This window comes from Crotalus tigris, unplaced genomic scaffold (assembly GCF_016545835.1).
Source record: "Crotalus tigris isolate CLP2741 ecotype Arizona unplaced genomic scaffold, ASM1654583v1 scf7180000024457.371407, whole genome shotgun sequence".
In the NCBI taxonomy this organism is placed as follows: Eukaryota; Metazoa; Chordata; class Lepidosauria; order Squamata; family Viperidae; genus Crotalus; species Crotalus tigris.
This window is the reverse complement of record NW_024100627.1, coordinates 52141-79903: the sequence shown is the minus strand read 5'-3', so window position 1 is coordinate 79903 and position 27763 is coordinate 52141. Positions and strand designations below refer to the sequence as shown.

Below are 27763 nucleotides of genomic sequence, written 5' to 3'. Positions count from 1 at the left end.
CTTACAACAAGCTACTGAAAACCTAGGATATGCCCCTTCACTCAGTTATAAGAGACAGATAAGACACATATATGGGTGCATTGCAAAATAATGCTTTTCATTTACATTTTTAGCACATTGTCTAATATCATAGGACAGTTTTATGAGTATCCTTACAGACACCCTTTTTATTTAAACCTCATCATTTTTGAGATACACTATATTGCAAGAAAGGTACATTGTTTGCAACAAAAATCAAATTCAACATAAACTAGAGATTCAAGCATCTGGAAAAGAAATATGGAGAAAGGATTTTTCCACACTTTCAGAGCTTTCTAACATATTTGGACCGTTAAGTATCAACCTGTCATCTCATTCCTAGAAAATTGCCCCAAATGTTGCAAGTTCACTAAATCCTGCATGATTTTATTAAGCAAGACTCCTAAAACAATAAGAGAAATTGAATGAAAGTGCTGCATTCTAACTTGAGAGTTTGGCAGTGTTTTAAAATTGTTTTAACTAAATTGTTAGGGTTTGCATAAGGGTTATTTTTTGTGAGAAATGAATATTCTGGAATATGCTGGTGTCAGCCTTTTTTCCCTTGAAATATGAGTATTCTTTTAAAGAAAAGAAGCTCCAAACTTTAACTTGCCCCATTGGCCATCAAAGAAAAATGTATCTTCTTCTTTAAAAGAAATGTAAGATTTGTCCAGTCTATTCCTGAGCTGCTTAGGAGTAGCTTTTTTTTTGTTCAAATCAATAACAGATAAAAATACATAATAAAGAACACTAAGATATAAGGAATATGCACCACACAAAAAACTCACCAAAGCAAAGCAGACAAAATAGGGAGAACTATTTCACGGGATTTACCAGCTCATTGAACCAAATGGAAAGATAATATCTGAGAATCAAAGTAGCTCATTGAGATGCAAAACCTGGCAGAAGAAAAAAACAAACCAATTCAAAGATATATGGGGAGAAGAATGGCAGGTGTAGAAAAAGCAAATTAAATATCACTATTAAGAATAGTCTAGTCCAGGGGTAGGCAACCTTGGCTCTTTTATGACTCGTGGACTTCAACTCCCAGAATTCCTGAGCCAACATGGCTCAGCTTGGAAACTCTCCCTTTCCCCTCAGCATGGCTGGCACAGGAATTCTGGGAATTGAAGTCCATGAGTCATAAAACAGCCAAAATTGCCTACTCCTGGTCTAGTCAATCTACATGTAAACAGTGTACAAGTGCTGGACATGGAGCTTAATTCTGATCTCTATTTAGTCATGAAATTCACAGCTGAATCACTCTCTTGGCTCAGAGATGCACAGCTCAAACCCCAGAGTTGTGTTACTCTTCTAAAACCTAACCTGTAACTGCTACATAACCTCAGCAATTATCAAATTAAATGACTGTAGGGTGAAATTGTTAATTGAGAGATTGAAGGATAATAATGACATTGAAATACATGAGAATTAAATCAGAGTTAGTCTTCATTTTATCCATCATTTTTTGCAATGTGACTGCCAAGTATGTCATTTTAAAGCCAGGCTCACAAGAAGATGCTCATAAGATAGTTGTGGGAATACGAGGGGAGAATCTTAAAGGCTACCCAGGACCCCATGGAAAATGGAACAATTGTATTAATTAGTTTAAAGCTTATTCTACATACATATAACATATTCCATCTTTTTCTTTCAAAAATTATGAAATAGAAACCTTATTTAAAATGTTATTTTCTAGCATGCCTATAGTGTGTGATAAATTTTTTAAAATATTTAAATGATTATACTTAACTGAAATTCTTTAATTTTGCATAAAACTAATGATTATAATTAGGAGAGAAAGCTACAGCCCTTCTCTTTTGTTCATTGCTGAAAGTAATTCTGACATGTTTTGATAGAATTTAATCCTAGCATCAGAATACAAGCAGGTTTTTACACTCATACATGCCTTACTCATCAGTGTAGTTAAAGTGATAGAATAAAAATCTCACAGAAATTTTTAACTCCTCCTCTATGAAGTTTTCAACATCCACATTATTATGACAAATGCCTAAGTGGTTTAACTGTTTAAACAGATATTTTCAATGACCATTTTTTGGAGCAGAGAAATTGTATTGGGCTGGGTTCAACAATCACCTAAAGTTTAGTTTGCTTAAAAATGGGGCTGAACTAGCACATAAGATGCTGAGCTGAAACTAAATAACCTTGATTATGGCTGAGAATGATATGTGAGTTCTGTCAGTACATTTCAGCTTTTTTTTTTCTAATTCCAGATCTGGAGAGGGAAATGGACTTTTTTCAAGTAACATAATTTAGGTTTCTGTCAGTATGTATATCATTATTGTTAAGATGGTGTGGTTTGCATATCATCTAATGCAAACAATCTGTTGCAATCTTTCCTCTGCCCATGCCACCTGTGGCTTTTGTATGGATAGACTCAGCTATCCCAGACCTAGCTTCTAAAGTTGCCAGGCTAAAGTTGCAGCCTTGGCTTTACAGGTAGTCCTTGATTTACGACCATAATTGAACCTAGAATTATGGTCATAGGTGTAGGTCATAATACTCATTAAGTGGGTCACTGCATGAGCGCACTTAATTTCATTACTTTTTTTGCAGTGGTTGTTAAGTAAATGTGGTAATTATTAAGCAAATCCATTGTTTGCTGTGATGTTTTTTGTTGGAAACCAGAAATAAATGCCGGCTTCTGGCTAAAAAGTCATAAATCATGGTCACAATACCAAAGGATGACGTAAAAGGGCATAAAAGTGAGCCTGTTACCAAGTGCCCAAAATGTGATCAGCCTAATTGCAAAGCCAAACCACTTCTGAAATCTTGCCATGAAAACTGCAGGGACTTACCCAGGCAGTCGCCAGAAATCAATGATTGTAGAAGGCATAGTATTTGCATCTTGAGGAACAGACTAATGCTCTTGAATCCAAAGAGAGGGGGGAAAGCTACTCTTTATATCATATTCAGAAAGTGATCAGAGCATATCTTACCCTGCTCTTCACATGAATCTACCTAAAATTGATTCCCATCATTTTAAAGGTGCGTTCTTTTAAATTAATGTATACAAGACTACAGATATTTGAACCTAGCTGTTTAAATCTTGCCTATTATTATTAAAAAATAATTCCACTGATTTCAACAGAAGCATATTTGTTTAGCTATGGCATCTCAAAAGCACCCACAATTGACTGCATCATATAACATACTAAATAGTATACAAAATGTATGCCTGGATTCACACACCCCACTAACTCTAAACAAGCACTCTGACTTAATTAGATGTATTCGTTACTTTCAGGAAATAGTGTCCATTGGATGATTGTCAAAAGGCTTCAGTAGGGCAACACCGCTTAGAGAGTGCTTGCACTTAAAGCGGTATATAAGTCTCATAAATAAATAAATAAATAAATAAATTCCCACCTCTCTTGTTAGTACAAAGATAGAAACTTTTCATTCAGGGAAACTGGAGGAAGAACTTCACAGCCTTCAGGATTTCTATTCCACTCGCAATCCTCCTAGGAAGAAAGAGCAAACTGGTTTTCCAAATACTAGCCCATTGGAATTTCTCGGGGGTGTAGTTTCGCAATAAAAAACTTCCACGGTCTGGGTTCAAGGATTCCGGAACAGGAAGTTTTCTCCGATCCTCGGCCCTTCCGCAATTGGTTCGTAAACACTCAGAGGATACGAGACACTCAAATGTTTGTGTGCTACTTATAAGAGGAAATGAACAAGCGATCTCTTTGCTCCAGGTATAACTGGTTTTAAACAAAGCAGCCACCCAGCCGGCTCTTCCCTTGAGCCACCGAGTGGTTTTCCTCCTTAGGCGCTTCCGCCTTTGTAATAAAATCTATGAATGACAAGACGCGCTGAAATTAACAACCCTTGTGGCGTTTTTCTAACTGACCCCAAAGGCCCTGGCAAATAATGGCAAAACGGACCAGGAAAATAAAAGACATAGGTTAAGCTGCATCTCTTCGCCCACACCTCAAATCGAGAGCATTCGCCCCTGGATTAGGGGAAGCGGACCAGAAAGAAAGCTTGTTTACAACTGCACGGTTAGAGCTACAAGGCAGCTTTCAAAATGTAGCTAGGTAAAGTTTGTGCTGTGTGAAGAAACTATCCAAGCTAAGAAGAAGGCAGGGCTTAAAATGGAAAGAAAAACGGAAGCAGAATTGCTAGCTAAACTACAAGGGGGGGGGGTGAGAGAAAGAAACTTTGGGGGAACCAAGAGGAAAGAACTTCGTGTTAATGTGGCTTGCAGAAAAGGCAAAGCATTACAGTTAAAAACGTCGGCGAAAAGTTGCGGGCTCGGCCGCTTAGCGGGTGACTTATAAAGGCAAGAAGAAACTTACGAAGCCCCCACCGTGATCGGCTACGCGCTCCGATCGCCTCGGAGCAAGCCCGAAACTCCGACGCGCCACCCAGGAACAGAGCGAACTTCCTGCTGAGCCGCCGCCGCCATGTGATCCGCTGCGTCAAGCCCTGCCAGCTTTCGGCAGCTGGCCTAACTAGGCGGGGGTTGCTGGGAGCTGATCTCGGCCTTGCCGCCCTCTCCGGGCTTTCTTGGTTCCCCGACGGGCTTTTTCTGCCCGTCTTAGTCGGAGGAAGAGGGCAGATGGGCTGTTCTCGCAGCTTTCCCTCACCCGTCTTCTTGCCTCTGGCTGGGCAGCGCGGTGCAGGGGAGCTTCTCCCGCACGTCGCCCCGACGGGAAAGGAAGGGCCACGAGGGCTGCTGGTTGTCCAGGCTTGGGTGAGCGGAGAGCGAGGGGAAAAAAGTAGCAGGCAGAGCCTTCGCCCGTGGTTTGCCCGCTTGCCCACCTGCAGCTAACGCCACCGGGAGAATTGGGCTGCTGCGCCCAGTCCCGGTCGCTGCACCGCCTAGCGAGAGGTTGAAGCCGACAACAGGAAGATCGTGGGCCTGCGCTCCTCCTCGCGGCTGCCTTCTCTGCTTCCCCTATGAGAGAAACTCAGAATACAAGGTCGGGGGACCACCCGGAAATCCTCCAATCTTGCCCTAGGGCCGTAGGCTATACCAAGAAATCGAAAAACATCCTGACAGAAAGCACAGCATTACGGCGTTATTGTATACAATACAATACGGTTGTTGCATTCAGGAAGAGCCCAGCATTTTAGTTGAACTGAGGCCACTTTATCATATGATGGTTGGGAAGAGCACAGCTTAATCCTGTTCATATCCAAAAGGCAGCGGGAGGAAGTGATCAAGTCTGCAAATCAGGCAGTAGCCTAGTTATTAATTTCTAAAGTAAGCTACAGTGAAGTGCTCACCATAATGGACATCTAGAACCTTGCAAATGTAGAAGTTGTTGCTTACCCTGACAATTATTTGCTCTGCCTATCCTATATAGACTACAAAAATCTGGATGGCCACCAGATAGTAGAAGATAGCAGAAAATGGGTAAATATTTCTGTTATCTTTACTACTTTGGATCAGTTGTTGGAATATTTGCAGCCTGCACGTCTAGCCTTGTCTCAGTTTTCTGGGTTTGGATCTCCTATTGAACTATAAATTGATATCAAGTATATACGGAAACATATGGGTGGGATAGTGGTGTACATCATACTAGATTTAAGATGTGGCTGACTATGATTGTGGGGTTTTGCAGATGCAGTTTTACATATGAGACAAAATAGTCATTGACATTTACAGTATTTCCCATTAACTAACTAGTTTGGTGGCTGATAGTGGCTTATTATACTTTAATTGCAACATAAAGATTAAACATTTGAACAGTGCCTTGTATAAAGCTTTATTTTATTATACTAGTGGCTAAATATTTGGCTTCTGCGACATATGTAAAAAATAAGTGAATCTGATCACCAGTAAAGCTAGTAATATTGTATTTGCAGGAAGGAAAAAAACAGATGGATCACAGACAGATTCAGTTGGAAAAAAGGGAAACTATGGTCAACTCCCGTATATGTTTGCAGTCTACTTTGCTTGCTGCAACAGAATCCTGAGAAAATCAAGCCCTTCTTGATTGGCAGAGCTTGCGTGGCCTAAAGTGGAACAATTCTGCTCTTCTGTGATCTAAAACCATTACACCTATTTTACTGAAGAAAACAGGAGGTTATAATTGATGCAATTAGAACAAAAAAGATCATATAGAGATTTTGGAAAGATTCTTAACAAGGAAGAGAATTTTACCCCAGAAAAAAACTCTATCCTCTATCAATGTGTGTAGATGTGTATTTTGCAAAAAAGGAAAACAATTTGGTGTGTTGTCACAACTGCGATGCCCGGTATAATTATGCATTGATATAATTATGTATATTATTACAAGGTACAAATGTTAAAGGCACTAAAGTATACCCTGGAAAAATGAAAAGGATTTTAGAATGTATGAACTAACTCTATTTATGTAACAGGTCCATTTTGGAAAAAAAGTGATCAGCAGATTATGTGAACAGCATATCTGCTTTTAATTTAGACACTTTTAGACATAGAAAAGAGAGAGAACTTTCAAAGCCAGAATTTATTCTTATCCCTTACCAACACGGGATACTTCTAGATGAGCAGGTACCCTACCTTAAACACAAAATTGTATTAGCGAATCTTGTGATATTGTCCAAACTAATGGGTGGGAGACCTCATTCTGTAGAGATGGAAAAATCATATTCCCTGGTAATAATTAAAAGCCAGCCTAGTTGTTTTACATGGTTTAGACATTCACTTATATCAGCATGAAAGAACTTTTCTATTGTATCATTCTTTCTTTGAAACACTCTCTGCTTTAGAAATTGAGCACATGCCAACTTTGCTATGGTTGAATAGCAATTGCTGTGAAATGAAAATCTGTTTATTTACCCCTAGCATTTGAGAGCTCATGATGGCATAGCTGAACTAGTTAACAGCCATTGTTTTATTATTCTTGCATTATTTTGATGTGCTTAATCATGGTTCTTAAGATTTTCTTCAATAACAGAAAAATCATTGCACAAAAGGTAACAATATTTAAAATGCATTTTTAAAAAACTGGTTGCCTGTTTTGACAGAACTTCCCTGATTGTGGATGGCACTCCTGTTACTATAGTTTGTTAGGGCTACTCAGAGGTACATTCTTCTGTTCAGGGAAGCATAATTCCCAAGTTAAGATTAGGGGTGAATGTGGGTTAATTTTTTTTATCTGTTCCTGCCCATGTCCATCTTGTTATTCATGTAGCAAAATAAAAAGACGATTTTCCTTGGGTGACAGCTAGGGTAAATCTTTACTTGGGAATAATTTAGTATCAGGCAGAATTTAATACTGGGAAGTTTTCTAAGGAAACAAATTTGAGTAGCATAAGAAATGTTCCACTTTAATAGGCTGGGGCCTATTGCATTTATACTGATGTTGTCCACATAGAAATATAGTTTCCTTACAGATAAAACTAAGTCACCATTACAAAATATTTACACACAGTTGTCCCCAGCATGATAATAGAATCATCATTATCATATCATCATCATCATGCAGCTTTACTGGGAACAGCTTAAAGTTGAGGTGATATCTGTAATACCATCATATATCCATATCTGCCTATCCCAGATAGAAAATAGGTAGATAGAAAGATAGGTAGATAGATTGATAGATAGGAGACGGAATTGGTATCTTCATGAACAGAATTACAACTATTAATTTCAGCATTCCGATTTGTTTTAACAAGTCATGATGTTTTATTTGGGGGGATTTTGTGGAAGAATAGTCCCAGGTTTTTAATTCCAATTGCAGAATTAATATTTTAATTGCTTATAAAATTGCAAAAGAACAGAAGAATCTCAGATAGCCAACTGTAATTATTTACACCAAAGCACATATAGGAGGTAGGCCCTAATTATAAAATGAATTGTAAAATCTACACCCTTTTTTAATACATGGATTTGATGCAGAGTACATACCTTCTATCTTAGCAAAGTAGTCTTTGCTTTCCAGAATATTCAAATCATTTGGAAACACACCTTTTTTAGTCTGCTTTCATGCCTATTTTGCTATCAGAAAGTTTTCTCAACAGGAACTTAGAAGTACAGTTCTATCTTGTTCAGCTAATGATTGATGTTAGCTGGGAACTTCCACTGAAAAATCCCCCACATGAGACTTCCTTGTATGTAGCCACAGAAAACTGATCATTATAATTTGTACTCTCACTAAATCAGAATTTAAAGTGAAAACAAAATGTAAACTAGTTGTAGAACTTTAATATCCTGTCAATAATGCCGTGTACTACAGTAAAACTTCTGTTCTATGGATGTGAATTGAAGGATGAGAGTTTTTGAATGATTTTTAATCAGCAGGGACTCAGGAGTACTTTGTAAGGCTTATTTTGAGCAGATGTATAGATTATGAAAAAATGAAAAATAATAACAAACATTTTCTGAGGGAAGATACACAGTTTCTTCAGATTTGAGAGGATACATATAGGTTGTGTGTATATTTATTTATAAAAGTTTTACACTGAAAAGGAGTTGCCATTTTCACATTTTGAAAAGTGCTGTTGCAATCTCTGAATCATCTTTTTGTGGTGGGATTTGAGCCACTGTGTGGCTGTAAATCAGATGGCAAAATTGAATGGTGCATGTTCTGGATAATTGGAAGTTTCTGTACCAAAGTTTTGTATGAACATTTAAATTGGTTATATGGTAGTAAATGAATAGTTACTAGTGCTTAGCTAAAAGCCTTTGCAATTTTCCAGAATAAAAGCGCTGATAATATTGAGGTACATCTTTTTGCAGAACATTAGAATGTAAAATACAAATCCAGTTACAAATTTAAAATATCAGTTATAAACAATTATAAACAGACAATCCAGTAGATTACCCTAAAGCAAAATCTCAGACCAGTGAATCAACAACTATTTTAGCAATAGCTTTTGTGTAAATTGACCAGCTGCAATTAAAACAATGGAGCTATTGTCTGTATTTTTATTATGTTGGCCAATAAGAAAACATTTTTTTTTTCTGGAAAAGACTTCTCCTGTGTATGAGTTAGAATGACTTAAAAAACTTAGTACATGTTTCCAGAACAAAGGACAGAATTGAAGATTACAGGGAAAGTTTCTTAACGGCAGGGATCCACAAATACACAGCCTGCACCAACTATATCAGTTGTATCATCCATCATCATGGTAGACATAATTCATAAACAGATGGCTGTAAAAGTTTGTCTACCCTTAGCCAAATGTGGAACGATGATACAGTCTATTTTATATAAGTTGAACCATTCAAAGAAAGTAAATTTAAAGTCATCAGCAGATCTGATAGTGTTTGGTCAAACAGTCTTGAAGATGAGTGCCAGACAAAAATATAGGAGATACAGAAATAGAATTACAGTTTTAAAGCCGTTGAGAGTGAAAAAAAATTGATCTTTGGTATTTAGTAGCGTAAGATGGGAATAGAGCCTTCTTTTTATTTTCCCAATTAATTGATGATTTAGAGTACTTAAGCAACAATACAGTGTGTGGAGGATAATACAAATCCTATTGCATGAGCAGAAATCCTTTTGCACAATGTTGAATAGGCAGCTATAATTGTAATATTATCATATTTTTATACCAAACAGGAAACATAAGGTTTTAAGTTCATATAGGGAATAGATATAAAAGTGTAGGGATATTTCCCTCCACAGCAGATTTGGAGGAATTGGGAGGGGGGGGCAGGCCTCTCTACCATAGTCTAGAAGACTTTTGAAGACATCTGGTGGAATTAATGGAACCATGAATTGGATCAGTTCACCTAACTATTATACAGTAATCCTATGAATCCTAACTTTGGGGGTATGCCTCTCTGAACCTACTAATGAACCTGGGGTGGTTTTTTTTGCATAATTTCTGGATTGTTATTAGCAGAATATTGCATAGAAAGCATAATACTAAATACTTAAATGCAGTGAATAACTTCCTGTAAATTTGTGGAGAAATTAAATCTGAATTAGAGCTGATCTCAAAGGATGAACACTGCAAGAGTTCACTGCATTTCAAGCCCAATTCCTACCTCCCTCCTTCCTTCCAGACATTGCAGCAAAGTAGTATCTTCTGCTATGGCTTAGGGCATTTTAACAACAGAGAATATAATGAAATGGATAATTTATGTTAATTATTTTATAATCAAAAGCTACCTTGCAAGAAGGATTGAATCAAAACAAGTCCCACTCCATTATTTCTTGGTTTGCATGTTTGTTTATGCTTTATTGTACTTCATGGATGCGTGCACATCCTTTGATTTCTTGGTATTTGAAGCCAGTTCATAAATGATTTATATTCACTTATATGTCAGATTTGTTTCCCACCTTTTATTCAGGAACTCAAGCAACATAGAAGAGAATTTTCCTTTATTTTAGCTCACAACATTAAGTAGGGCTAAAGTATCACCTAGATCAGTGATGGCAAACCTTTTAGAGACCGAGTACCCAAATTGCAACCCAAAACCCACTTATGTATCATTGGGTACTGGATGGGCGTGGCCCATTGGGTGGGCATGGCCCATTGGGTGGGCGTGGCTTCAGTGGTAACGGCAGACTAAAAAGTTCAATCAATTCCAACTTTGCGAGATCTTTTTTTTTCCCGCAAGAAGTTGAAATTGATTGAACCTTTTTTTTTTTTGCACACGATGGCGGAGGCCTAAAGCGAAAAGGTTTTATAAAACCCAGCTGAAGGCCTAGGACTGGGGTGACGATGCACATGCCCACAGAGAGGGCTCTGTGTGCCACCTGTGGCACGCATGCCATAGGTTTGCCACCACGGACCTAGATACTTTCTATGGCTGTAGTCTTTCTAAACCTAGCTCAGCCACCTAGCCATTAGATCAACTTATATCTGGAATACCTTAAATAGTGGGATTTAAACAGTTTTTGAATCATCGTACCTCAAATGTGCTAACTTACATAATGCCTTCAAAATCTGAAACCTCTGACTTCCGGTTCTGGTTCACAGTGTCCCTAGTCGTATGGGGAGACTTGTCTCCTCATCGGCTAGCCTTCCCTCCGCCGGTAGACCCTTATGTGGGTCAAATGTCACGCTGGAGGGTGCGACTTCTTTCGAGGCTTTGCTTGGCTGTGGAGGAGCAGTGGCGTCTCCAGCTGTCCGAGCTATCTCTGAGGGCTGACAGAGAAGAAAATCGGCCAGTAAAATGGCCGATCACCCTGCCACTTCAAACCGCAAGTCAAAGAACATCTAAACTGTAAGAAACCCCGTGGTGAATCCAGGTGAGACTTTTCCTTGCTACTCTCTCTATTCTATTTTGTTTTTTGTACCTGTAAGAGCCTTGTTGGAATTATTTCCCTGGCTTGAAAAAGCAGCTTCTACATGTTTGGGAAGAAAGGCGTTGTATAAAAATAGAACAAATTTTAAAGATTATATTTTATTTCCATATTTTTTGGGGTACAGAAAAATTTTTCTTTCTTTTTTTAAGAACTGTACTATCATCTTACGTTGGAAGATTATTTCTTTTTTCACATTATACTTTAAAAGAGAAAAAAGGAAATGGTGTCTGGAAAAGATCTTTTTTTAACCTACTGAGGACATCTAGTGGAGAAAATGTAATATTGCAACTTCTGGTTACCCTTTGAAGATGGAATAGACCTGACCTTCAAATTATTTTTGAAGAGAAAAAATAAGCTGTGCAGCTGTGGTAATTGTGGGGGTGGATATTGCCTAATTTTTATCAAATATAGCCTCCACAAAAAAGAAAAAAGAGACTTTTTTAAATCACTATTAAAATGGAGGAACCTCAGTTACAATTAAACTAAACTTATATTGGAAAAGATTTATGAGGCTACTGCAGAAATATGTGCTACAATGAAAGAGTTTACTACAGAATTAAGATCCAGAAATCTCACTTCAAACATTCAAACGGATGTCCAGACTACATCTGACTATTTTATAAATCAAAACATACTAGAAGAGGAATCAACAGAGATAAAAGAGGAACTTATTCTATCTTATAAACTTTCCATCTGTAACTTTGAGGAACAGAAGAAGCAAAGACTGAGATTTGAAACTACAAAGCAACGATGCTTTAAGGAGGAGAGGAATAGATGCCTAATGCAGAGGATGGGATTCCTATCCTTTCAAAGGCCACTGCAAGCAACAAAAATAGATCTACTGGCTGAAAGGGAAGCGTGCTTATGGAAACCTGCCTGGCACAGAAAAAAAGCCAAAATCAGACTGAAAAGAGAAATTTAAAATTGTGTAATGGATTAAAAAGCAATGTTGGAATTTTGGACTGTTTTAAGGATTAAGATTTAGAGTTAGAAGCAAGAAAAAAAATATATAGGAGGGTGATTATTAGAATAGATATTTTAAATAGATTAAGAATGCATCTTTTGGCGGAGAAGATGGATTGATTATATTCAGAAGAAATATGAGATTGAAAAGTATTATCTTGCTTTTGAGTAGATTCTAGATAATTATTAGTTTTAATTATTTTACTATTTTTGACTTAATTTGTTAATATTTGTTGGGAGAAGGAGTTAAAGTGTGTTATGGTTTTGATTGATAGTATAGTTGATTAATGTTAGTTAGATTATGTTTGTTTATTTTATTTTTTATCCTGTAATCAGCTGTGGGAAGTGGGGGAGGGGGGAAGGGGTGTGGGGGGTTTATATTGTAATAAATTTATAAAACTTTTAAATAATAAAAAAAGAATGTATCTTTTGGAATAATAGATTTATTTTGATGAAAATTATTATGTATTAGAATTGAAAAAATGTTAACTTTTTAGATTTGGATGGTTCCAATAATTAATGGAGTGTTTTAAATTAGTAAGATGGCCTTTTTGTATGATAACATAGATGTGATAAGGCATGATAATCAATTGGATGAAATTTGAATTTTGTTTAATGAATTGAAATGAATTAAGGTTTAACATTATTTTGTTATCCTAAAGAGATTGATCGACTGTGGGATTATATATATATAGGGTAGATTAATATTTTATTTTAATTGTGATATCTATTGTGTAGTTGAAGAAGAAATAAATGAGATTGGTGATAAAATGAGGGATGTGAGTGATTAAGAATTAGAATATATCTGGAAGGGATACCTGAATTGATAACTTGTTGATTTAAAGTTAAATTTGATTATGGTAATTGTAAACTGATAAAATTTTAAAATAGGTTTAGCAGCAATAGAAATTTAAATTAGAAATGGAATATTTTAAACGTATTATGCTATTTGAGGGAAATAGAGAGGGGACAGTGAATGTATTGAGTTGAGTTGTTTATATATGTTTTTACTTATGAATGTTTGATTACCCAAACACCACGGTGTGTCCTGAGTACCTTTTCTTAAGAATTAAAAAACCAATAAAAAAATCTGAAACCTCTGAAACTGAAATTTGGGCAAGTTGTGGCTGCTTCAGCGTAATCATTTCCAGTGCTCCCTGTGATCTTCATACAAGAAAAGTCAATAGAGAAGCCAGCAAGAAGTCACAATTTTTTTCCTTCTCCACTGCTTTTTTTGTTTGCCAGAGATCATTCTGTTTCTCTGTTTAGGTAAGGAAATATCTTTGAATTACCCCCAGTGAGTAATGGGTTGTGTAGTTAGATTTATACGGATTCTTTCTCAGCTATAACTTGAGTTCTGGCATAAAAGGGAAGAATATGAATATAACATCATACCACACTGGAAGAGGTATCTCTTTCAACGTGCATGGTTGGGGATGACAAATTTTAAATTAAACCTTTAGAATGGCCATCTTCCTCTCTCCCCACTTCCCTCTGTTGATAAAAGTAAAACCCAAAGAGGATGGGAAGAAATCAGCATGGTTCCATAAAAGCACCAGAAAGCAACTCCTATCAGATAACAGTTCTTGGATTTATTTAACATTGTTGGTAATGTTTCAAAGTAATACATTATTCCTGCTCCTTATATTGATGGGTGTAGAACAAGCCCTCTTTTGAAATTGTTTAAACATGAAAAATCTGTTTCTTCAAGATTTTTGAGTGGTTACTGCTTTTTTCTGTCTATTTGATTGCAACCGGATCATCGGGCTTACTGGCAATTGTTTAAGTTGGCAGGCAGCCCAATGTTGCAGTTCTTGTGAGGATTTAGGGTCTAGAAAATAGCAATATTTGGCTCTTTAGTGATAGGTCTCCAGAATAAAGACATTTTCTTCCCTGCGTCTGATAATTTGTTTCTGCAAGAATGTAAATTTTCAAAGGAGCACTCAAGATGCAAAACTGTTTAGGCCACAGAGAGACCTTGATTTCTGATCTAGAAAGTCAGATGTAGCAATGATACTTTCCAAGATCAGATCTGTACAGTGACATTAGAAATGGACTCTATCTTCTCCATCCCATGCTTCCATCTCTGAAAAAGCTCACAGTAACACCTTCAAGAGGCAACAGTAGGCTGATCCAAAGTATTTCTGTACTTCTTTAAGAGCTTTTTTTAAGGAAGATTGTTATTATTTTCATTTCTTTGAGCTGGAATTCAAGATAACATCTGCATTGTCTAGAACGTCTACTAAATGTCAATATAGCCTTCCACAGTCTATCTGGCACAATAGACAAGTGCACAAGATGCTTTAATATCACAATCGTGGACGAAAACATTTTAGTCTATGTGGAAGAGATGGCAACATGAAGGAATGATATAAAATGAAAGAAGAACCCAATTATGTTTATTATTATTTATTAAAACATCTGCTTTATCGCTCTACCAAACATTTACAAGATGGTTAACAACCCACAAACAAAATCTGTAGTAAAACATAATTTACTGACTTAAACCTTTTATAAAGGCTTCTGGCTTTCTTAGTTATATTGTGATCTCACAGAAAAAAACAGCAACTTCAAATTGTCATGAATGATTGCTTTGAGCATATTTGCATAAGAGTTGCAATGGAAGCAACTTACTGGATAAGCCTCAACTTGTATTTCTTGAGCAAATTTCTCTTTTGATTTGGAGCGTGTCTTTGCAGGGGATATAGTCAGGCTAAATCACAGAATAACTTTAAAAGAATTTCTTTGCAAATGAAATGTCACTAGTGCATGGTTTTTCCAATTGGTGTTACAACTGTTGGAAAGAAAAAAATATATGAACCATTTCAGACAAATTTTCTGAAATAAACATCATGCAATTTGCACATTTAATTCTTAAATAAACTAAAAAGTGATTGGGGCTTTTCTAGAATTAGGTGATTCTGGACAGCAGGCATTGGGAATGTCCACCTTATGTTCACTGCACAGCAGGGCCATTGCAGCTTTGAAATCCCCCATCGTACCAGCTGCAATTTTACAGAGCCAAGACTAGAAAAACAGTTATGATTTGTGTCACTGCAACTGTGAGAAGGCTATGCAAAGGTGGCTTATTGGGATGGTGATGTGCCATCTTTACCATTCCTGAAATATACCAAATCAAAACAGAACTGACAAACTCCATCTCCATTTAGCTGTTTGGCTGTTCACTGGCGCCACTCATCAGAGTCATAATTATGCCATGGCAACCTGGACATTAGAATCAGATCATTGGAGATCTGTGGACAGACAGATAAGGGGAAGACCAATGAGTTCTATTTGGTATTTAAAGAGGCATTCTGTTGCTGCCAGTTTTCTGAACCCAGTTCAAAGTGTTGATGTTGAGCTTTAAAGCTCTCATGTCAGGGCAACCAAGGAACTCATGGGGTGGCTTTGCCCTCCCCCCTTAGCCCAATCTATTGCATAGAAGTATTGTAAGAATAAAGGGAAGGCTAATTAATTTCAGGTTGTTTAGTATAGATCAGGATGGGCAGCTATGGCAGCTTTATAGCCTGTGGACTTCAACTCCCAGAATTCCTGAGCTAGCAATGCTGGTTCAGGAATTCTGGGAGTTGGAGTCCACAGGTTGTAAAATTGCCATAGTTGTCCCCCTTTGGTATAGGTGATGATGATAGTAATCAGGGAATAGGTCTTTTCCTGGGTGGCATTTAACTTGTAGAACAGGGGAAGTTAAGGGAAGTTTTACTGCAGTGTTGCCTCTAAGTGCAAGAATCCAAAATAAAACCAACATAGGACATATATGAGAGCCTGTGGGATGCAGAGGTCGAGAAATGTTGGACTAAGAGGAAGAAGAGTCAGTTTTCAGTCTGCTCTCAACGTCAGTCACTGGGTGACTTTGGGCAAGATTAAAATTACTTTCCTGCCCTGACTCAATTCATACTTATTGGACTAATGGTCAAATTGAAATATATGATCTTTTTGATTTCATACTTTTCTGAATTTTACAAAAATATTCTTTTCTCAAAACATGCACTAAAACCCATAATTTACTCAAAAATGCATTTAGAAATGTATAGATTTTGATGACGTATGTTTAGAAATTAATTTTGTATGTGAAAATATACTTTATATAAAGGTGTATTCAAAATGAACATGTAAATACATTTGTATATACATTTTAAATGTGATACATTCCTATGTATAGGTAAAGGTATCCATTCCTACATAAAAGACTTACTGTTCTGTTACATAATTCCCAATGACCCAATAACTTTGTATTGTTAGTATTTATAATTAAAATTTGATGATGTGTGATTGACTTTTGCATTAATTATCCTTTCATTTCTTGGTGATGAATAAGTCCGCCATTGCACCTGTTCCTTGTAAAGTATGTTGTCCGTATCTCTGCTAGTCCAAATAATAGATGAGATGAAAGTTTGGTACAGATGAAAAAAAAATCCCTAAGAGTGAATGAGGTCCAAATCAAGAGGCTAATTGCTACGGATTAATTGCAATACTTTTTCCACTACTATTTCCGGTTTAAACCAGCCATAGGGGAAGATGCCATCTGGACAAGCCCTTAGTAAATGAAAAACGTGTGTGCACGCTCTCTCTCTCTCTCTCTTTCTCACACACACACCAGTTTGCTTGGCACAAGTTCAATTTCTTTTATTCACCAGCTGCTAAGTCATTTTCATATATCTTGCGGCTTCTTTCAAATGAAAACACACCTGTTCTTCTAACACTGTACCCATTTTCTGTTGGCTGCCTGCTCATAAGAAATCCAAGATCATTTTTATAAGTGGATTGTCTGACAATTTCTGAATTTGTTATCATTTAAAAGAGCTTTGTGTTTAAATTTTGTGAGTGGTATGCAGGGGGGGGGAGCAAGAATGGTATAACTTTAGCTTGTACCGTTCAGTCTGCAGACCCAACCTGGAAATAAATAAGAATTCTTGAGAATACCTCTTTGAAGGTGCAAAGTAAATTAAGGAATTGAAAAACTGTCCCCTCCCACCCCAATTGGTAATTGTTTTGCTGATGGTGTAATCTTAAGCATATACCTGAAGGTTAGTACTTTTCCCACTCATAAGACATACTTCCAAGTAAAAACTGGGAGAATCAGATGGCTCTTTTCTATATGAAAATAAACAGCCTTATTCATACTGACTTACATAAACAAATTCTGTTGGCATTTGAAATTATAGCCATATTCTGAAATAAAATCTTTTAGAGCATAAGCAGGGCAACTAGTATTAGAATGGTCACTGATAGAGCACATGTAAAAGTACCACTTACATACCTCTGTGTACACACACACACACACACACACACCACACACACACACAAAGAGAGAGAGAGAGAGAGAGAGAGAGAGAGAGAGAGAGAGAGAGAGAGATGACATAGAACACTGAACAATGAGAAAAGAGAAGATACAATTGTGTAGAGAGTGTACATGTTCCGGATGTGTGATTCTCAAAAATAATGATTTGAATGGAAACAGAAGGAAATTTCAGTTTCCCTTCCAAAACTTCTTAGTAGATAAAGCACACCTTACAATTCTTTGCATCCTTTCCCAGTCATCCAAATCATGGCCCTTGGCCTCAAGGCGGAGTATGGGATTAAAAAAAAAACACCTTAAATCTCTCCTATTACAGCCCAATAGCGGGTGATCCAGCAGTAATAACTAATTTATTCAAATAATTAAATAAATAATTCCAGCCAATATTCATTGGCCATTTGCTCAAACAGGACCCAAGAATAATTCCCCTTCCTCAGGGCAAAGCTGTTGTGTTGACCGTTGGGCCTGACATCATTGCTGGGGGGTGATGGCTTGTATTGCTCCTGGCTGGCTGTTCAGGAGGCAAAGGGGGCAAGAGAATACCATCTTTCCTTTTTTCTTTTGCATGGTTTTCAGCAGGATGACAAAACCTGCTGACCCACCCACCTCATCTGTGTATACGTTTTAGCTGCATTTGGTAACACCACTTCTTAAGGGTGATACAAACACCTGATTGTATCTGTGTTAGAAGGGAGAAGCTGCTCTCTGCCAGCCACAATATTTATCCCCAATTCCCTCAGCGTTCAATTTCCTAGGATTTTGCCACTGAAATTGGGGAAAAGGGCACCCTCCCCAAAATGTGAGATAACACAATGCTGCGAAGTCAGGGGCTCTTGCATACAAGAAGAAAAGTATTATGGGGGAGGGTAGAGGTATGGGACTCTAATTCTTTATCTCTATTAAAAGAGATGTTCCTTGTAATGCTTGAGAAAGGGAAGAGTATCAACTTTAAGGAGAGGAACTTTATCTACAATAATGACATTGGTTAGGAAGATTTGGACTGAGTCATTTCCTTAATATGTGTTAGGTCTTGGGACCGAACAAACCTGGATTATATTTTGTGGTATGTGGCTTGATGGAGGGAGGGATAAAAGGCTTTACCTGTGCAAAGCTTCTGCAGGTGGCATCTTATCCTATAAGTGGCTCTGGGACCTAATACTTGCATTTTTCTGCAAATCAGTGATCCAGTTAGGTTGCAAATTCTTCTCTTCTTACTTGCCTCCTAATTCTGTCTCTTCTCTGTCTGGCTCTTAGGAGAGCTTTTAATTATGCTTGTGGTGTATTGACCATCATCCAATATCTCGAGTGCCTACAAAATCATTGTTCTGATATTTTCATTTTATGTATTTATTTGTTTTTCCTTTCCATCTTTTTTTTTTAAGTTCCAATCTGCATTTCTCCCATCTGGTTAGTCCAGCACTCTTCTTAATTAGTAAAATGCCATCCTGTCAGATTCTCTTCTGCCAGGAAAGTCATTCAGTTACCAGATCACTTCTTCACCTCCATCATATATCAGTACATTTTAAAACTGAAACACATATTATCTCTCTCTCCCTGTCTCACTGTCTCCCTGTCTCCCTGTCTGTCTGTCTGTCTGTCTGTCTGTCTGTCTCTCTCTCTCTCTCTCTCTCTCTCTCTCTGTGTGTGTGTATGTGTGTGTGTGTGAGAGAGAGAGAGAGAGAGAGAGAGAGAGAATGAAAATAAGGGACAGCAATACTAATTAAGAAGAATTTCACAGTAGCCTCAGCTATCACAGTCCTTGGAGTACAGTATTTAAAAGTATAATAAAATGCTTACCTGAACATTTCAATTAACCTTTATTTACAAATTACAACAAATGCAGTAAACAAAAATAACTTCCTTCTCATTCCTTGCCCCCATCACACCATTATATCACTTTATTCTTCTATAGACATAATCATGTAAATTCTATCTGACCTAGTCTTAAATACTAGGTCAGATAGATGATAAAGGAAAGATGTCACTATGGTTCATTATCATTATAATTATTGTTGCTACTTATTGTTTTATTCATTTCTTCCCTTAAGGAACCACTTAAAGAGAACATGTTGGCTATTAAATCATAAGCCTTATGTTGAATGTATCAGTTATATTACAAAAACATAATTATTTTGCTTCCATCTACCAATTATACCAAATAGAATGCCAACCATTTTCAAATTACTGGATGAGAGAAGTTTATTTATTCATAAACTGAAGAAATAAAACTTCAGCCAGTCAAACAGCCCAGCATATTGGAAAAACAAAACAATCATTCTAAAAAAAAGCCTATTAATGTTATAATAAAATGATAAGAACCATTGCAAACATATGGGGGCATATGGGGGCCATTCAATTGCTCTGTAAACAATTGCAGAAAAAATGGTTTAAGAAATGAATAGGGTCTTCTTTTACTACCTACCATGGCCTGTATTAACAAGAGGGGATGATTAACTTTTTTTTTTAATCTTTCCATAAAAGTTAAATAGCCACCCGCTGACCTTACTGATTTCAAAAAGTGAAGCAGAGCCAGCTTTAGTTCAATGGGAGAAATCCTACTGCTGGAAGCTTGACTCAGAAATAATAATAAAAAAAAGAAATAAAAAAGAAAGGAGTGGCAACCTTCTATTGCTGCCAACAAAATAAAAATGTCCATGAATATAATTTATCAGCAGTGAAGCTTGACTTGAAGGAGATTTATTTATGGATCGTATGAAAATCATTAGTGAAAAGAAAATGCCATTTCCAGTCATTAAGGAATAAACTTTACTAGGCCTTAACTCAGGGTTAATTCATGTTTACAATTAAAATCTGAAAGTAAACTCACCTATTTTCATCCATAAAGGGGGGGAAAAAATCAAAACTAGCTCTATTGGGATTAAACTGTGAATGAGCTTTTATCATTTCCAATTTTTTTCTTCAGGCAAGATAATACACAAATAGGATTTGCTAGGGTTTCCAACCTTTTTGCATCTTTTGGGAGCTTTAATGGTTAGAGTCCCCAAATGGCTGCTATGAGTAATTGTGTCCATTTCTCCAATTGCTAGTGGGGTGGGCAACATTCAGAATGTACTCATTGCATTAAAAATCAAATTGGAGAAGCTAAAAGACAAATGATTTGTGATTGAGCTGTAACGCAGGCAGCTGGCAGGATATGAGCTGTACTCTATTTGTTACAAATGTTTCTAGGCCCACCCAGGATCTAGAACAGGGTCTTCAAACTTGGCCCTTTTATGACTTATGACTGGCTGAGGAATTCTGGGAGCTGAAGTCCATGAATCATAAAAGGGCCAAGTTTGAAGACCCCTGATCTAGAGGCATTCAGAACAATAGTGATGCCAGCACTGGAAGTCTAACTTTTTACAGGATGCCCTAAGTGAAAATCTATTCACCAAAGAGATTCCTTTCTTTTTTCCTTTGATCCTAATTCCTTTTGCACTGCTGCACATACAGTACAGGTTATCGTTTTTGCAAAATTGTGGTCTTTGTTTACAATTGGAAAGGCCTATAGAAACTGCATATTAATAGACCAATGCAGACTAGGTTAACACATTGCACTACAACATGATTTGCTTAAGGATTTTTACATCACATTAAACCATTCACTTGCTTCACAAACTGCATTAAGGCATAATATGTGAATCTGGCCATTAGTTTCATTTAGCACTGATCTAGAATTGGCCAGTGTTTTTGGCAAGGGAATGGCAACTCATCCTTCCAATGGTTAATGCATGTCTAGGGATGTTAGGTAGCCTCTGTAATGTCCATTCATTCCCATCCAAAACCACTTTCTTTAATTTTGATTTCTTGAATAAGTCAAGATGACCAGTTTACGCTTCATGCTAAGCGACAAACCATAGCTCACAGACCACAATAGTGGGATTCATATGTTGCACTAAGCCCAAATTAAAGAGGTCACTTTAGGTTCTAAAGAAATAGTAATTGTTTCAGGTTATTTCTCAAACTTTGATGGCCTACATTGCATTCATATATAGCTGCATTTAGTGGATTCCAGAACTATGCCAAACTAGGATTCCCAGCACAATAGTCATTGAGTCTCCAGGATTATGAGATGGAGTTGCATCCAGAATAAAAAATGTTCCTGAAAAATAAGCCTGTTTGTTCTAAAATACAAAAGAGTGTGACCATATATGGTGGTACTATAAAGAATCAGACTGTTGCGGCCCTGTCCTACTTGTAGCTCTGTGGAGTTTCCAGATAAACTATTTATCCAGATACAGATTTTTTTTTAACCCTTTAGCCTTTAGTATGATTTGCTGTTTTTAGTCAAAATGGGACTGGACACAAAGCAAAACTGAGCTTAATTTAAGAAATGAAGGTGTATGGCTTGAAATCTAGCATCTGAAGCTATTGCTAAGAAAATACATTGGTCTATCTTTTTATCATTTCCCTTCTCAAATGCTTCTAATTTGGTAAGGTGCACATGAGGTCTGAAAGCAGAACACTTTAAATGCAATGTTTCTCTGTAAGAAGGGGGGGGGGAAAGCTCAGTGTCCTCTTGGTTTTGCACAGGACATGTGGAAGATGGAGGGAACATATTTCGTTGCAAGATCTCTGGTAAGTTGAGACAGCTGAGGATTTTTGATTAGGCCTCAGCCTGCTGGGAGTAGTTTAGTTACAGAAGTCAACTTAGCTCGTGTTTCTCTCTAGCCTGAGATGGAATTTAAAGCTAAAAAATCCACACAGGAAAAGATAGGGTAGCTTTTCTTTACATAATTGTTAGAATTGGAACCTTCTAATGTTTTTTTATCCTTCTTCTACTTGGACTTTATTCACAATTCTATAATTATAAATTACTGCTGTGATTTCTTCCCTCATCCCCCCCCCCCCCCGGCCAGGCATTGTCTCAAAGGGGAAATTGTCTCAACCTTTAGTTTATCCCCTAAATTTGCTCTCTACCAGTGCTGGAATTTTCACTCTGGACGATGGTGGGTTTTACAATCGGAAAGGCAACACAATGAAATGGGCAGGACATATAGGCAACTTAGGTTTGTGGGGATTTGTGCTTTTCTGGGAGTAGGGTTTCCCTAGGTTTCTCCTTTATAAAGCATAAGTCTATTTTAGCATTTCTGCCACAGTATTTTAATCTTTCTTGCCTGGTGTGAAATCAAATTACCATTTTTCAGGAATTATGGTTTGTGCAAGCATTGGGGATTAAATAAAAAGGCTCTAAATGCTGCATATTAGTTCAGTAGAAGTGATTTTGATCAGTCACCTTCAAGCCTCTCCTTAGCATCCTCCACCTTGTAATAGACAGAAAAGATTTCAGCACAAAACACACATAGAATCTCTTTTGGTTATTTTGAGCAGGCTGCAGGATAAGAAAGAAACTTCCAAACTGCTTCCATTCCCAAACTGTATTTCCCTTGTGTGAAGGATGTCTGAAACTCATGCCACTGATTTTTAGTACCCCAAAAGTTGAATTTTGACAGCAAGTTTTTGGTTATTTCTTACTGTTTCTAGGAGTCTTCTGCCACCAATTTCCAGTTGGTTTTGGGATGCTGGTGACTATAAATGATCCTTGGGCTACAGGCTCCTATTACCAGAGGCAACTGTGAGAGGGACCTTGGAGTCCTAGTGGACATCACATGACTATGAGCCAGCAGTGTGCAGCAGCAACCAAAAAAGCTAACCCAATCCTGGGTTGTATAAACAGAGGCATAGAATCAAGATCATGAGAAGTGCTATTGTTGCTTTATAAAGCCCTAATAAGACCACACCAAGAATACTGCAGCCAATTTTGGTCACCATACCACAAAAAGATGTTGAGAGTTTGGAAAAGATTCAAAGAAGAGCAACTAAGATGATCAGGGGCCTGGAGACTAAAACATAAAAAGAATGGCTACGGGATTTGGGTCTGGCTAGTCTAAGGAAAAGAAGAAATAGGGGAGACATGATAGCAGTGTTCCAGTATCTAAGGGGCTACCACAAGACAGAGGGGGGCAGGTTGTTCACCAAAGTACCAGATAGAAGGACGAGAAACTGACCAAAGAGAGAAGCAACCTGGAACTAAGGAAAAATTTCCTAACAGTGAGGACAATCAACCAGTGGAACAGCTTACCCCCAGAAATCGTGGGCACTTCATCATTGGAGATTTTAAAGAAAAGACTAGACATTCACCTATCTGAGACGATATAGGTTCTTCTGCTTGAGCAGGGGGCTGGACTAGAAGACCTCCAAGGTCCCTACCAGATTCTATTCTATTCTATTCTATTCTATTCTATTCTATTCTATTCTATTCTATTCTATTCTATTCTATTCTATTCTATTCTATTGTTAGACCATGAGTCAGGAAACCCAGGTTCAAGTTTGCCTTCAGTCAGTAAGTAGGAAGGTGGAGGAGAGGGGGTGAGGGAGAAAGAGAAAGAAGAGGGAAAGAGGTAAGTTGGTTAGAGGGTGGATGTGGTTTGGGGGGAAATGGGTGAGCAATACCGAAAATGGTCTGTATTAATTTGTTTTATTTTTTATCTGAAGTATTTTTAAGATTGTATTGTATTGCAAAATTGAAAATAAAAATTTTAAAAAGAAAAAAAAGTTTGCCTTCAGTCATGGAAACTAAGTGACTGAAGGGGCTAAGATTGTTGTACAGATAAAACAAAAAAAGAGATCCCTATGTAGATTATCTTGAGGTTTTAGAGAAAAACTGAGTTCTGAATCTAAGCAATAATAATAATAACATTGACAACAACAAGAAAACTGTAGGTTGCACCCTAAATCTTGGATTTGGTAAGCTCATCAAGTAATTTTTAAAAATACTGCTGAATGCGAAGCTACAGTGTTTTACTGCTCTATGTAGTTTCTCTTGCTATCTAGGCCCTCTCATTATGTTCATGTTATATATAATAGAAAGACTACTTAGATCTGTCTCAAGATCCTATCTTGCCTACAATTTTCCTTTCATTCCTTTCATCTCTCCTCCTTGTGGAGTCATTTATACCATCCTGCCTCGTCAGAACTTTATCGATAATAGCAGAGTAAATTAGATGTGGGAATCCTGTGATCCTCTAAATCTTGCTAAACCACAACTCAAAATATCCCTTATCAGATGTATCTGGCCATTTCAATTGCATCAAGTGAAATAGTTTAATCTCAGAAATGGCTCTCAGACTAGAGAAGGTCAGAAAGTCTATTTAGCCAAAGCTGGGTTTGGCTTGATTGGGACAGTGCACTATTGCCCTCTATTCCTGCCTTCAGTTATTTTTTTCTTTATGTCTGCACTCAGACTGAGGATCAGCTCTTAAAAGTACCATGCTGCCAAAATTCATCAAATCACACAGTGATCAAATTGGTCCTGTGCAACGCAGACATGCCTATTTTAAGAAAAGTATTATTAGTACCAACAGGCTTTCCAGATAAATATAAAGCTTTGGGGACACAGATACATCCATCTCTAGCTCTTCTCCCCCGTACACCAGCTTGGTAGTGGGTGATCCTGGTATAATTATTTGCAAAGAACTGTTCCTCCACCCCACCCCCTGGCTGTTGTTAACAGATGTAACATTAAAACAAGAAAAAAAAAACACCCCAAACCACAGTGCTAACATTAGACAATAGAAACTCTTTGCAAACAATGAGTCAACTACTCTTGAACAGGGTGGGATACTGAAGATAAAGGCAAACAGGGGCATTCAGAAACTTCAACTGTTTCAGAAAACAATTGGAACATTTCAGATGAACCCTTTTCTGTAGCATCTGAAGGGTTCCTTGGCAGTTTACTGGATGTCTTTACAATATTGTGTGCTGTTGTTGCAGAACAATTGTGTACTTCAGTGTTTCTCAATTCTGACAACTTCAACTCCCAGAATTTGCCACTGATATTTTCTCCAACAGAATGTCTAGCTCAGTGATGGTGAATCTTTCAGAGACTGAGTGCCCAAAAACTGGCCCCGCCCCTGCCCCGCCCCCACCCCATCCCCCACCCTGTCTCCCCGCAAGGCCACTCACCACCTCCACGGCCTGTTGCAGATTGCCCAGGCAGCCCAGCAACACTATGGCAGCCACACCCTCTGCCCGCGCCCCGCAGCATCAACTGTGCGCGATGGGGTGTGAGGGCAGAGTCTTGTCCACGCTGCCTTGCTGCCATGTCCTTGGCTGCACTGCTCCTTGTGGGCCACGCTCGGGGGTGACTCTCTTCCGGGGGGCTGCTGGTGAGGGGGTCGTGGGGGAAGGCAAGGCTGGGGCAACGGCACGTGTGCCCACAGAGAGGGCTCCAAGTGCCGCCTCTGGCATGCATGCCATAGTTTGCCACCACTGGTCTAGCTTATGCCAAAGATCTCACATTATTATCTTCAGCCAAAGGTGAGAATACACTCCAGTGTTTTTATCTAAATTGGTAGGTCAGTCTTTCTGTTTCTTGGCTAATATCATAGGTCATTTCTCCATTGCCATGCTTCCTCTCCTTCAGCCAACCTAGATCTGTGCAGAGTTGTGTATTTCCTTTTGTAGCTGGGCAATCAACAATATGTATCTGTGGTTTCCCTTGAAGACTTTCCCCATTGCTGAGTTGCTGTTCTCCATCAATCAATGGATTAGCAGAAAATCATACTGGCATAAAGTTTGCTGCCATATTACTGGTCTCTAGCCTATTTCTGTTGTCTCACACAATTTTCTTGAGGATAATGAAAGAGAAAATCTGACCAGTGTCATACACCTTGAAGCTGTCTTTTGATAGAGTTGGAATAATGGGAGAAAACACAATTTTAATATTGACTATAAAACCCGTGATCCATTATCATTTCAGAGATATTTCCTTACCATATTTCTCAACATCTTCAACAGTGAAATTTATAATGCACTGACTTTACTGGAAAGTTGGAATACATTCAGAGATGTATCTGCCTTGAAAATAGCCCATACTGAACTGTATAAACACAGTCAAACATCAGCATAGGAAACATTTTATGACAGTTTGACAATTTATGTCAAATTTTTGACAGTTTATGTCATAAACTGTTTCATAAAAATTGCTAAATTTCAATTCCATGGGAATCATGGATTCTAGATTTTGGACACATTTCGTAAGTTAGTCCATTTGAGGTGCCTTAGTTCCAAAGTTGCTGCCTTAAGATACACCATTTCGCCCAATTATAGGTTACAGGAACAACAGTCTTAATAATATATAGAAGATACAAACTCAGGGTGACTTAATTAAAGGCAGTGTCATGGAGATCCAATGGTAAAGATATTAGGGTATGTTTGTCTCATGAATAAATGCACAGAAGAAACTGTACAATCAGCCATCAGCCATTTGCAAGAATTTTCAACTAGATCAACTACAAAAATAATGAACCTTTGGTAAAATAATTCCTGAGCCAGTGATGAGAGAGTTTTTTTTAAAAAGGATGGTGGGGCAAGGATACTTGCTGCAAATTAGTTAGGTGAAGAACCAGTCTATTTATATTGTGGCATGACCCCAACTGGATATATCATAAAACTGTATTTTGTATTTCCATTATGAGAAAGGAGCCACCCACCTGAAATTGCTATAGGATTCAGTATTTGGAATAACTCTAACCCTTGTACAGTGTTTGCTGGGTACTATGTGAAGTGCTGATATTGATCTAAAAAGCTTTGTTTGACTCAGAAGCAAGGAATGCACTGGGCCATCAATTAATAGAAAAAATCACATGCTTCATTACCAAACCTCTTCAAAAGGTTTCTTGATAGGCGTTTTTGCTAATGACTTCCCAATGAAGGAATGTTTTCCTCAAAATTACCTGTTGAAATATATTGTTTTTTATTTGGCTATACCCTGTAGTAAATACAGTACTGCTCATCTGTTTTAGATATCGTAGCATAAGTATTAGCCTGCTTCTGTGCCCAGCCTCTACTTGCAAGAGATGAATTTAGCAAAGCTAAATTACAAATAGATGTTTTAAGTCTTCCCCATTTATTCCTAGTGCCCTCTGTTGTGACTGGGTCCTGGTGTGTTTATAATGAAAGTTTTACAAAAAGCAACCAGGAGGACAATTGAACCTTATGCATTCAACAAAGCATGGACTGTTACACATATGGATATATATGATACTAGATCAAATCTTTAACAATGTGTGCAGTTTTAGTAACCTGTACTGTTGTTACAGTTTTATAGATAGCATTTGATAACAAAGAGCTTGTTTTATCAATGCATATTTTTTGTGTTTAGGGTTACTGTTATGGTTGGAAGTGTGGGAAGTCAGCCCCCACACCAGATAAGGAAATATTAAAAGGGCAGAATATTATA

At 37.6% G+C, this 27763-nt stretch overlaps 1 protein-coding gene and 1 long non-coding RNA gene across 5 annotated transcripts in view; one reads left to right on the top strand and one right to left on the bottom strand.

Annotated features, from left to right (window-relative positions):
• TANK (TRAF family member associated NFKB activator) overlaps window positions 1–5348 on the bottom strand; it is a 39037-nt gene extending 33689 nt beyond the window's left edge. Inside the window, exons 1-3 of one of the 4 annotated variants that reach the window (XM_039332224.1) lie at window positions 4341–5348; window positions 3409–3503; window positions 807–917 (exon numbers count right to left, since the gene is read on the bottom strand). The gene's annotated coding sequence lies outside the window, so the exon portion shown is untranslated. The remainder of the gene's footprint in view (window positions 1–806; window positions 918–3408; window positions 3504–4340) is intronic. The other 3 variants (XM_039332222.1, XM_039332223.1, XM_039332225.1) reach the window with 3 other exon arrangements.
• Window positions 5270–8894, top strand: LOC120303077. The gene is made up of 2 exons (XR_005555347.1): window positions 5270–5404; window positions 5857–8894. It is a non-coding gene; the product is annotated as an uncharacterized LOC120303077 (long non-coding RNA).
• The last annotated feature ends 18869 nt before the right edge of the window (window positions 8895–27763 follow it).